The sequence below is a fragment of the Carlito syrichta genome, unplaced genomic scaffold, assembly GCF_000164805.1.
Source record: "Carlito syrichta isolate Samal-C Ts95f unplaced genomic scaffold, Tarsius_syrichta-2.0.1 Scaffold311737, whole genome shotgun sequence".
Taxonomy (NCBI): Eukaryota; Metazoa; Chordata; class Mammalia; order Primates; family Tarsiidae; genus Carlito; species Carlito syrichta.
The window spans coordinates 140758-153721 of NW_007255833.1; the positions used below are offsets into that span (position 1 = coordinate 140758).

The 12964-nt window shown below is 41.8% G+C and overlaps 1 protein-coding gene across 1 annotated transcript in view; it reads left to right on the forward strand.

The window, feature by feature from the left end:
- LOC103271527 (DNA repair-scaffolding protein-like) overlaps positions 1 to 12964 on the forward strand; it is a 194703-nt gene that overhangs the window by 114913 nt on the left and 66826 nt on the right. The window lies entirely within an intron of this gene.

The following is a 12964-nucleotide window of genomic DNA, read 5'->3' on the forward strand; positions in this document are numbered from 1 at the left end:
TCCCCGGAGCCCAGCAGGTCGAGGCTGCGGTGACTGGGAGCGGCCGCTGCACTCCAGTCTGGGCGACAGAGTGAGACTCCAACTCAGAAAAAAAAAAAATTCTTTCGCTATGTTTCTATCAAATTTATTAGGTATCTAAAAGATTTTTCTGCCTTATACTGATTTTAGTTTACTCAGAAAAAGCAAGCTGCTGCTGCTTTTTTTTTTGGTTGAGGTCTCACTCTGTCGCCCAGGCAGGTATGATCATGGTTCACTACGTCTTGACCGCCTAGACTCAGGCATTTCTTCTGTCTCAGCCTCCCGAGTAGATGGGACTACAGGCATGTACCACCATGCCGCCTAAGTTTAAAAAAAAATTTTTTTTGTTTGTATCGCAGTCTCACTCTGTCACCCAGGGTGGAGTGCACTGGCACTCTCACGGCCACCCTGGCGTCGACCTGCTGGGCACAGGCGATCCTTCTGCCTCAGCCTTCCAAGTAACCACTGCTAGGCTGATTTTTTGATATATTGTAGAGATGAGGTCTCACCAAGTTGCCCAGGCTGGTCTTGAACCTCTGGGCTCAGGAAATTCTCTTGCCTTGGCCTCCCAAAGTGCTGGGATTACAGGCTTGAGCCACCACCCCGCCGTAAATTTTTTGAAGAGGTGAGGTCTCACTGTGTTTGCCAAGGCTGTGTTTGCCAAGGCTGGTCTTGATCTCCTGGGCTCAAGCAGTCTCCTGCCTCATTCTTTCAAAGTGCTGTAATTTTAGGCATGAGCCACTAAGCCCAGATCAAAAAAAAAATTTTTTTTTTAAATCTAAAGCTATAAGTAATATGTAGACATTAAATAATTGGAAAAGAAAAGCTTGTGAAATTATTACTCACAGTGAGGACATCTTGTAACTGTGAAATCAGTGAAATATTAACTTATTTTCATGGTTTTATTATTTATACTGAACTATTTGATCCAGTGTGAAATATATTTTGGTGTCTCTTATAAGGGTAGGGTTCAATTTTCCTTTTTTTTCCAATTAATGTTACGAACATCACTTTCTGAATAGTTTAATTGATTTTGTTTTGTTTATTTTCCCGTTACATGGGCAAGTTTTAGAGCCACTACAGTTTTATTTTATTTATTTATTTATTTATTTATTTTTGAGTTGGAGTCTCACGCTTTCGCCCAGACTGGAGTACAGTGGCCGCTCCCGGCCACCGCAGCCTCGACCTGCTGGGCTCCGGCGATCCTTCTGCCTCAGCCTTCCGAGTAGCCGGAATTACAGGCATGCGCTACCACGCCCGGCTGATTTTTTGATTTATTATAGAAATGAGGTCTCGCCTGCTTAGGCGGGTCTCGAACCTGCGGGCTCAGGCAATCCACTCACCTCAGCCTCCCAAAGGCGTGGGATTACAGGCTGAGCCACCGAGCCCGGCTGCCACTACAATTTTAAATGTTTCTCTTATTATATACTGTATTTCTGTGCATCATAAGATCTATTTCTTGCCTCTGTGTTCTATTTCATTATGTTGGTAACTGTTCTTATTTCATTCTGATTTTTAAGCTAAGCTAACATGATATGCTTTCTATAGTTAGAGTTGTTTTAAGTTCTTTTTAGAAGTTGTTTTTGTAAAAATAAGTAATTTTAGACTATTCAGTAAGTATTCATAGACACTTTTCACATGAAAAAGTACATTGGTAGCAATTCATAGATACATTGGTCTGGTAGGGCGACCAGACCGCTTTGTTAGTTCCAGTTTCACCTATGCCAGATATGTAGACATCCTACAAAGTTCAGGTGTATTCTTGTGATGTGCTCTTCACTAAAATAGTCCAGGAGGTTGATACCAGCCTGGGCAACATAGCAAGACCCTGTGCCTAAAGATAATAAAATTAAATTTTTAAAAAATCTTATGTTAGCAGGTGAAGAAAATGTGAATAATTGGTGAAACCTTTGAAATACAAGCCCTGAGACTCTAGTAAAGAACTATAGATTAGAAATAATTTAAATCCGGGCTCGGTGGCTCAGCCTGTAATCCCGCGCCTTTGGGAGGCTGAGGTGAGTGGATTGCCTGAGCCTGCGGGTTTGAGACCTGCCTGGGCAACTTGGCAAGACCTCATCTCTACAATAAATAAAAAAATCAGCCGGGCGTGGTAGCGCATGCCTGTAATTCCGGCTACTCGGAAGGCTGAGGCGGAAAGATCGCCGGAGCCCAGGGGTCGAGGCTGCGGTGGCTGGGAGCGGCCACTGCACTGCAGTCTGGGCGACAGAGTGAGACTCCAACTCAAAAAAAAAAAAAAAAAAAAAGAAATAATTTAATAACGCAAGTACATGTGATCAAGAAAATGACGGAGTAGACAGTTCTCTGACCCCTGGCTATGTGTTCTTGTGAGCCCTATAATGAAGTTTAAAAAAAGATGCTTTGATCACGCTTAATAAAAAGTTGGTTTAAAAAATATGAGATTATAAGCCGGGCTCGGTGGCTCAGCCTGTAATCCCGCGCCTTTGGGAGGCTGAGGTGAGTGGATTGCCCGAGCCCGCGGGTTCGAGACCCGCCTGGGCAGCGAGACCTCATCTCTACAATAAATCAAAAAATCAGCCGGGCGTGGTAGCACATGCCTGTAATTCCGGCTACTTGGAAGGCTGAGGCGGAAGGATCACCGGAGCCCAGCAGGCGAGGCTGCGGTGGCCGGGAGCGGCCACTGCACTCCAGTCTGAGCTATGGAGTGAGACTCCAACTCAAAAAAAAAAAAAAAAATGAGATTATAAATATAGATTTAGATCCATTATTACATGAAACAAAATTTGCCCTAAATTTGTGCCCTGCTTCTTGTACATATGAATAATTTATAAATAGACATACTTGATTGGGGACATGATCTTAAAAAATTTGTGAACAAAGTACATGATCAGTTTCAAAGACATCTGAACTAGTCAGTAAGCATAGAGTCTAATAGATTTTAAAATTCTACCTCTTGCCATTATATTAGCCTCTTACACTAAATGGTATAACATAGACTTGTCCTGATTCCTGTGGGAGAAGGTAGGGTTAGATACCAAGAATCTCATAACCTGAGCTTTACTATAGATAATATTGTCTCACTGCAATTAGTTAGCTCTTTTTCTCAGTTGTTCCGAAAATTTTGAAAAAGTAATTTTAGTGATATGCCTCTTGTAACACGGAGAGACAAATATTTTATAGGCACTGTACACGTTCCTATATTGATCAACTAGCTTGTTAATGATCCCCTAGCTCGTTAGATCACTTTAACATGTGTAAGCCCTATGGCTAGCAAGGATCTGTTCTGTTCATTTCTTTTTCTTCTTTTTGAAACTGGTACACATTGAATTTGTGTTTGATATGAATTGAACAAAACTTGATTTGTTTAATTTTATGCTTGTATCAGAAGTCTGACTAAAGAATATTTTGTTTGTTCATTAAAAAATCTAGTCTTGAGAAACTTTGTACTCTGAATTTTTCTCTCTCAGCCCCTGAGCCAATCCCCACCCCTCTCAGTCTTACTTTTGGCAGGCTGTAACCACTGGTGTGCTAACGATGGTGTAAAAATTCTCTTCCTTTACAAAAAAAAGCTAGATATATTTACTGTTCTGTGCAGATTATTATTTTTTTAATCCTTAACACAAGTGTAAGGGAGGTATTATTATTATAAATTTGCAGATAGGGAAACTGAAGTCAGAGAAATTAAATACTTTGCTAAATGTCCCCCCCATGAGTGAATCACAAAGCTGTGTGATATTGGTGTGTCTTCAGGAAAGAGCCCCATCTTGCCATCTCATAAACTGTACATGAGAGTAAGGATAGTTGATGACCCTGAGAAAATCTGAACGAACTGGATGAGGCATAGACAGTTTTCCAGGGACATGGCCCATAACTGTGCACTTCCCTTTGTGGGTACATCATGACCTCACCCTGCAACTCGATATGGCTTCTGTGTTAAGTGTGGACATGGCCTTGCTCTGGAGAAACATAAAAAGCCTTCACTGCTTTGGAGAAAAATGCATGTGCGGCATTTTGAGAATGAATGTTGGATCCAGGTCATCTGACAACAGAGAGGCTCCTAAGAATGGAGTGTCAAGTCAAAATCATACTGGGTAGAATTCACTTAACGTCTCTCTCTTTTTTTTTTGAGTTGGAGTCTCACTTGTTGCCCAGGCTGGAGTGAAGTGGCTCCCTCACGGCCACCACAGCGTCAACCTGCTGGGCTACGGCGATCCTTCCGTCTCAGCCTTCCAAGTAGCTGGAACTATAGGCACGTGCTATTATGCCTGACTAATTTTTTATTTATTGTGGAGACGAGTTCTCGCCAAGTTGCCCCGGCTGGTCTTGAACCTGCAGGCTCAGGCAATCCACTCGCCTCGGCCTCCCGAACTGCTGGGATGACAGGCTTGAGCCACCACGCCCGGCCACGTAATGTCTAAGTCTTTCTTGTTTCCAAGGGGCTAGCTCAAGAAAAAGTTGAGGATAAACTCATTCAGCTTAGAGATTTAATTTGGAGGTGCTTTGACTAATAAATTAGACACAATCATGGTGCACATTTCTTCTTTTCCTTACTACTTTCTCCTTAAGAACAATTAATTAAAACCAGAAATTTCTGTCTTGGGTATTATGGGATGTGTGCGGTTGTGAGTGATGAGAGTACGGGACCTACTAGAAGATACTAGAAAACAGTACCCAGAAACTGTCATTTTTCTAGTCGAGGAAAGATTTATTTTGCATTTGGAAGCATTACTGTTAGTTTTCAAAGTTGGAAATCTAATTAGCAAGATAGAGGAAGAGTTTGTGTTAATGAAAAATGTTCCTAATTCTTAGAAATGTATGAGCAGAAGAAAAATAATTGTACTAACGGGAGCATCCTGTTCCCACTGTGCTCCGTTCTTTTCAGGGGAGCGTGTTCTTTGACTCTGGTTTCTGCAGCTTCTGTAATAAATGTGTTTTCTCCGGCATGGATGCTTTCCCTAAAAATGTGAGAAAAATCACTGTTTTGAAATTTATTTATTTTTTCCATTTGGTTGTCAGCAGCAGGAAAGGCTGCTGAAGGATTAGAGCCAGTGTGGAAATGGGAGGGGCCTGTGAGCTCGCAGGGAAAGAGGACGTTTCTGTCCTGGCTGCTGGTGTGTCCCTAGGCTGAATGATTTCCCCTCCCCTCCCCCCCTGCAAAAGTTGGTTAGGGTACAGATGTGTTCATATCAAAAGTCACAAAATATTGGCTGGGCTCCGTGGCTCAGCCTGTCACCCCAGCACTTTGGAAGGCCGAGGTGAGTGGCTTGCCTGAGCCCGCAGGTTCGAGACCAGCCTGGGCATCTTGGTGAGACCTCATCTCTACAATACATCAAAAATGAGCTGGGCATGGTAGCACGCGCCTGTCCTTCTGGCTTCTTGGAAGGTTGAGGCCGAAGGATCTCAGTAGCCCGGTTGGCCGATGCTGGAGTGGCCGTGAGCGTGCCACTGTCCTCCAGCCTCCGTGACAGAGTGAAACTCCAACTCGAAAATATAAAAATCATAGAATATCACTGTGTAGTGCCACAAATGTCCTATTGCTTTGCTCTCTTTAAAAAGACAATTAAAAGTAGAAATATTTGTGATTTGGTTTTAAATCTATCTTCATTACTAGTTTTTAATCCTAAAAGGTGTTTGATTTGCTGAAAGTTTTTGGTTTGGGACAGGACTTTTTTCTTTAGGTGACAGTATTTTGCTTCTGAGAACTTTATTATGCACTGTTTGTGAAATCTCCCATAACCTGACAGTGTTTCTGCCATATTGTTTTAAAAGCAACATTTGGAATAAAGATTTAGTTGTTTAAAATAAGTTTTTCTTTTAGAATTTGAACTTTAATACTAGTTTTGTGTGTTCACCTAAATTCCATTTTGTGAGCTTCTTAGTATTTTATTGAAAACCTGTTTATTTTTACTTGTCCCAGACCAGATCCGCAACACAGAGGCAGTGCCCAGAGGGGGTCCCTAGTAGGCGTGTGGCCAGAAATGTCAATTCTGTAGCTGAGTATGAACCAGTGGGACCAAGAACCTTGCTTGGGAGAAAGACAAATTTTCACCTGTCCTGGGAGCTTCGAAGACTGTGCGCACGTTACAGGAAGAGGCCGACTCAATGCAGAGGGTGAAAAGGTGTCGATAGCCCTTGAGCTTTCGAGAAGGCCTTCAGTCCAGCCACCCTTTTAATTGAACGATCTCCAGTCCCGCCGATGAAGCCGCTGTGCTCTGTCTTCAGTGTGCGTCTCTCTCCACACTGGCTGGGTCATGGAGGCTACCACCTGGTGTCTGGGCCTGCCCCTCTCTCTGCTGCATAGTGGGCTAGGCCGCCTCCGGAGGCCTTTCAGAGTTTTCCTTTCATGGCAGTAATGGTGCAGTCAGACCACAGTCTTCTCAATAAGACATGCTGACTTCCTCGGGAAAACAGAAGTGTGGTCTACACCATTCCAGAACCTGGTTTCTCTGGTGATAAAATTTTGGTTTTTTATCTTCACACAGAACTGCAGGTGAAAAGATGGCAGCTTTGTCTACACACCACATGAAAAACAACGATAGCTGTCTCCTGAAGTGTTGGCACGATACCTGGTGGGGGCTTAGTTCACAATTCTGAGCCCCCACTAAAAGTTACTTTAGAGATGAATTAGTTGGAATTAATGCCTGAATCAGGTTGCCACATAAAATAGAGGATGCCCAGGTAAATGTGAAATTTACGTAAGCTGCAGGGCATGCTGATACTGAAAAATTATTCATTGTTTGCCTGAAATTCACATTTAACTGGGGATTGACAGGCAGTTCTCTACCTGGAGCTGGATTGTATAAAATACTAAGAATTTACATAAAGTACTGTTATCGTGTAGATGAAAAATACTCTTCCCTTCTTCTTTCTCACCTAGACCTTTCAACTTAGGAAGCCTGTACTTATCATTTCCTGTGTGCTTTCCTCCCATAAACCTCTGGATTAAAATGTTTGTATCTGGCATGCGGCTCATTGCTTCACGTGTCTGACCGCAGTCCCTCTGGCCTCCTGTCATCAATGTGCCCTTTTGGTAGACCAGCATGGGCAGCAGGTCCTGACCTCTCTTGACCACCCCCAGGAGCCACAGGCTCTCAGCATTTGCGTTTGTTCCTCCTCAGGGCTCTGACAGTCCTGGCCAGCTGGAGGCAGGAGAGACAGGCACGTAAACCTCCTGGCACAGCTCAGGCGGTGCTTGGGCCAAAGTATGTGACTGTATTAATTCTCTCAGGATCTCAAAACATTTTCATATTAAGTTATTCAAGTGACCCAGAAAACAAGAAAGGAGGTGATAGTACATGATGTCAGAGAGAGCTCAGAGGTTGGAAGGGAATTTGGAGAAGTAAGTAATTATTGATATGGGCTAAGACTTTACCAGTTAGTGTCCAGAGGACAAAGAGCAGAGCTGACACTTGTACCCACAATGCTGGTTGTAAAAATCCAGACATTTCCTGCAAAGCATTTCTGATACAATTTAGTAAAATTCATCTTTTGGGAAGACCTTTTGCAGAAGGAAGCTTTTATTCCCAAAGGACTTAATGAAAGGTATAAAGGCCACACTGTGAATTAAGGATGACACACCCTGTTTTCAATTGGATTTCCTGCTAGTTCTGATCGGAGGCATTCTTCCCGGACTAGGGTGAATTCAGTTCCAGTGTTTGCTTTGCTTGTAAAACTGAATCCAGTTATTGTATTTGCAGTTTGGCTTCCTGCCTGCTATTAAAGTACAGAGCAAACTTCAGCTGCTTACTCCCTATGATTCTGTGTCCTTCTTAAAGAGCAGGGAAAGGAGAGGGGAAAACCCAGGGGGTGACTGAGTTCATTTGCATACCGTGCCAGAGGGCAGCTGCTTGCTGCCTGGTCACATGATTCTGTGGAGAATCCTGATACTCCATTTACTGGAAAAGAGACAGCCTGGAAAAAAAAGGCTAGTCTCTCTTTATGGTTCTAAGATTGGCATTATCAGCTGAATAACCTCCTCACTTTTACTTTAACAAATGCAGGTGAAAATATAGATTTGTGTACCCACCTCCCTTTCCAAAGTTTTGTGTATAAAGAAAGAACTTCTATAAAAAGAGGTCACAGGGCAGGGTGTTGGCACTGCTGCCTCATCAGCCCTGACTGTGCCTGCCGAATTGTCCTTGAGAGATCATGGGATTGTATACACGCCATCAGGATTTGTGGGGAAGGTCTGTGAGGATCACCCCTTCTCCATGGAGTCTTAGAAAATGTGATGTGCATTCTGCTCAGTGTAATTCCAGCAGCCTCTTGAGACACCCGGCAGAATTCAGCAGGGTATGGATCAGAAGGAAAAGGTGGCACCAGCCTACGTGCCCTTGGGAATCAGGTATTCTTGAGTTAAACTTAGAGCTTTTGAATTTGGGAAAAGGACAGAAAGGAAGAATGACCTGTTTTGAAGCTGATCTCAGGCCCCACTTCCTCACCTTGAGGCTGTGCCATCCAGTACTGAAATAAGGAACGTTGAAATGATGCCAGAGACCTGGGAGAGCGCATGGCTATCACAGTATGAGCATCTCTCCCCATCCTGGCTGAGTTATTTAACTCTGGTCTGGCCCATTGGGTTAAAACAGATTACTTTTTTTAAGGGTTAGTGTTATATAATTGGGAGAATTTTGAATCTTTAATTGAATAGATATCAATAAATTTTGAGTTTACTGTAAGCAGAGAGTAGAATCCCAATATCTTGGTGTTACTTTCCTATGTGCTAAGAGGGAAATCAGAATATTTATGACCTGGATTTTGGTCACAGGGAGCCTACAATCTTGTATTGGCTAGAAGCCTTAAAAACCAGCTAGCTGGGTGCGGTAGCTCAAGCCTATAATCCCAGCACTTTGGAAGGCCGAGGCTAGAGGATTGCCTGAGCTCAGGAGTTCGAGACTAGCCTGGGCAACTTGGTGAGACCTCGTCTCTACAATAAATTAAAAAAAAAAAGCCAGGCATGGTAGTGTGCACCTGTAGTTTCAACTCCTTGGAAGGCTGAGGCGAAAAGATTGCCTGAGCCCAGCAGGTCGAGGCTACAGTGGCCATGTGCATGCCATTGCACTACAGCCTGGGTGAGAAAGTGAGACTCTAACTCAAAAAAATAAAAAAAAGACCCAACTAACTGTCATATAGGGGCAGATTATGAACAAAAAGAAAACAAGTTTCTGCTTTTTAGATATTTATGGCGATGGTACTGCCTGTTTTTAGGGGAACCAAATGTACAGAAATGAAACTCTTGAGGAAATTCCCAAAGCTAACTGTGCTACAGGAATGGTGACAGCCGAATGTCCAGGAACTCTAACAAGATAGTGTTTAAAGAGGTCAAAACAAAGCAATCAAGAACAGGAGTTCTGACCTCCTGTTTCTGGTCTGGCTTGTAAAATGGGGCTTGGAAGTCGTCATTCCTGTCTTCACAAAATATCCTGAACAAACTAAAAATCAGTGCTTCTTTAACTCCACCAGAAAACTGAGGTCATTGGAAAAACCAATGTCCCCAAAATTGGAGCAAGACACAGGCTGATACAGACAATCACAAGCACACTTCCTGGAACAAACTACCAGGAGCAAAAGCATCCACCAGAACCAGTACCAGGGTGGGAAAACTTAATTAACTGACAAATTGTCGGAGCCTCTGTGTGAACAAACTTGAAAGTTACAAACTCCAGGGGGCCCAGTCATGGAGAGTTTTACCTCTAGGAACCCTTCTGGGTTCTCAGTGTGAGGATCAGAGAAAAATACCCTTGTGCTTCCAACAGGGAGAAGGGTAAGATAGCCATTAAAAATATTCTAGCCAGGCATGCTGGCTCACACCTGTAATCCCAGCACTTTGGGAGGCAGAGACAAGAGGACTGCCTGAGCCCATGGGTTTGAGTCCAACCTGGGCAACATGATGAAACCTTGTCTCTACAATAAATTAGCTGGGTGTGGTGGTGTGTACCTATAGTTCTGGCTACTTGGAAGGTTGAGGCAGAAGGATTGCCTGAGCCCAAGAGGTCAAGGCTATGGTGGCAGTGAGCATGCCACTGACTCTAACGCGAGTGACTGAGACTCCTGCTAAAAATAAGCGCGCGCGCGTGCGCGCACACACACACACACACACACACACACACACACACACACACACACACACACACACACACTAGTGCATTTTATTCTTCTAAAAAGACCTGCCCTCAGGAGAAACTATTTACTGGAGTCTAGTAGATTGGGGTTTTATCAGAGTCCAATTAACCTGGGGGCTGTTGAAGGGGAACACACAACTTAATACTTGCTCCAGCATTCTTTCCTCACCTAAGGGGAGAGGGAAAAAAATGAGAAGCACTTGCGAGAGTTATAGTCCAGAGGCACAGACTCACTAAATGAGACCTAATCGTAGGACCCCTCTTCTCCCCCAGCACTTTACCACTATATCACCAGGGCTCCGGTGTAATAACAGGAATAAAACTGAAAGAACTACATATTTCAGGCTTTATTTAAGAAGAAAGCTTCAGGGAAACCAAAAGAAAGCAGGAGACACAAAGGTGACAGCAGAGAAAATTTTAGTTTCTTATTTTATTTTATTTTAGAGATACAAGTCAGGATTAGCTACACAAGTAGGCTGAAAATTTTAGCTTCTGATAATGCTACAACAAATAGTAAAGTCAGCCTAACTCTTAGCAAAATAAGCATAAAACCTTACACTAAAGAACTATATACCTCAGTTATTCTCACCAAGTATATCATGCCTGGCTTTGAAAAAAGTGATAAGGCAATCTAAAATACAGAAATCATAGTTTGAAGAAACAGAGCAAGCATTAGAACTAGACTCGAATTTTGCAGAGAAATTAATCATATGCAGAATTTTTAAAAATATTTATATGCTAAGGTCCCTAAAGGGAAGAGTGGTCAACATGCAAGAATAGATGGGTAAAGCAGAGAGATAGAAACCCCAGGAAAGTGACTCAGCCTATAATCCCAGCACTTTGGGAGGCCAAGGCAAGTGGATTGCCTGAGCCTGTGGGTTCTAGACCAGCCTGGGCAACTTGATGAGACCTCATCTCTACAATAAATAAAAAATTAGCCGGGTATGGTAGTGCGTGTCTGTAGTTCTGACTACTTGGAAGGCTGAGGCGGAAGGATCACAGGAACCCAGCTGGTCGATGCTGAGGTGGCCATGAGTGTGCCACTGTACTCCAGCCTGGGTGACGGAGTGAGATTCCAACTAAAAAAAAACCCAAAACCGTTACAAGAAAGAGAACCTACAGATCGATGTCTCTCATGAACACAGATATATAAATCTTTATTGTCAAATCAAATCCAACAGTGTGTAAAAATGAGTATCTATCCCGACAAAGCAGAATTTAATATAAGTTATGTGAACTGATTCATCATTACACCAACAGACTAAAGAAAAAAGATTACATGATTTTATCAGTAGATGAAGGATTTGACAGACTCCAATACCAATTTGTGATTAAAAAAAAAGAAAAACAAACAACTTCCAGAAAACTAGCAGTAGAAAACACTTCCTCATCTTGTTAAGGAATATCTAGAAAAAATCTATGGCTAATATTATACTTAAGGATGAGAAACAAGATGATTTCCCATTAAGATCAGGAGCCAGGCAAGTATGTCCCCTTTTACCACTCACAGAAAAGATAAAGTTGTCCTTGTTTTCAGATGACATAATTGTCTATGTGGGAATCCCAGAGAATCGCCAAAAAATTCCTGGACCTAAGAAGTAATTATAGCACGGTTGTAGCATTTGTTAATATACAATGGTCAATTACTTATATACTAGCAATGAACAACTTGAAAATAAAAATAGAGTACCGTTTACATTTAAAAAATACTTAGGTATAAATCTGACAAAATATGTAATAGATCTACATGAAGAAATGTACATAATTCTAATGAAAGAAACCAAAGAAAATGGAAATAAATTGAGAGAGATTCTATGTTCATGGATAAGAAGACTCAGTGTTGTTAAAATGTCCTTTATGCTGAGGATTACTTTTGTTATTTGGACTCTTTTTTGCTTTCGTAAGAATTGAAGTGTTGTCTTTTGTAGATCTCTGAAAAATATTGCTAGTAGTTTTACAGGGATTACGTTGAATCTGTAGATTGCCTTGGGTAGTATGGACATCTTGGTGATTCTTGATTCTTGATTCTTTTCCATGAGCATGGAATGTTCTTCCATTTCTTTGTGTCATCATACTTCTTTGGGCAGTGTTTCATAGTTCTTATTGCAAAGATCTTTTACCGGTTTGGTTAGACGAATACCAAGGTGTTTATTTTTTGGTTGTGTCTATTATGAATGGGATTGTGTTTTTTATTTGATTCTCAACTTGCTTGTTGTTGGTGTATAGAAATGTAACTGATTTTTGTATATTGATTTTTGTATCCTAAGACTTTACTGAAATTGTTTGCCACTACAGGGAGATTTTGACAGACTTTCCAGGATTTTCTGAGTATAGAATCATATCATCTACAAAAAGAGATAATTTAACTTCCTCTTTTCTACTTAAACACCTCTAATTTCTTTCTTCTGCCTGAATACTCTGGCTAGGACTTCTAGTACTATGTTTACTATGTTAAATAAGAATAATGAAAGTGGACACCTTTGTCTTGTTCCAGTTTTTAGGAAGAATGCTTCCAACTTTTGCCCATTAAGTATGATGTTGGCTGCTGGTTTAGTCATCAATGGCTCTTCTTATTTTGAGGAATGCTTCTTCAATGCCTAGGTATTTGAGGGTTTTTATCAAGAAGGGTTGTTGGATTTTATCAAATGCTTTTTCTCCATCTTTTGAGACAATCATGTGGTTCTTGGTTTTACATCTTTCTATATGGTGGATTACATTTAGAGATTTACATATGTTGAACCAGCCTTGCATCCCAGGAATGAAACCCCCTGGTCATGGTAGATGCTACTTATAATGTTCTGCTAGATGTGATTTGCTAATTCTTATTGAGAATTTTTGAATCTGTG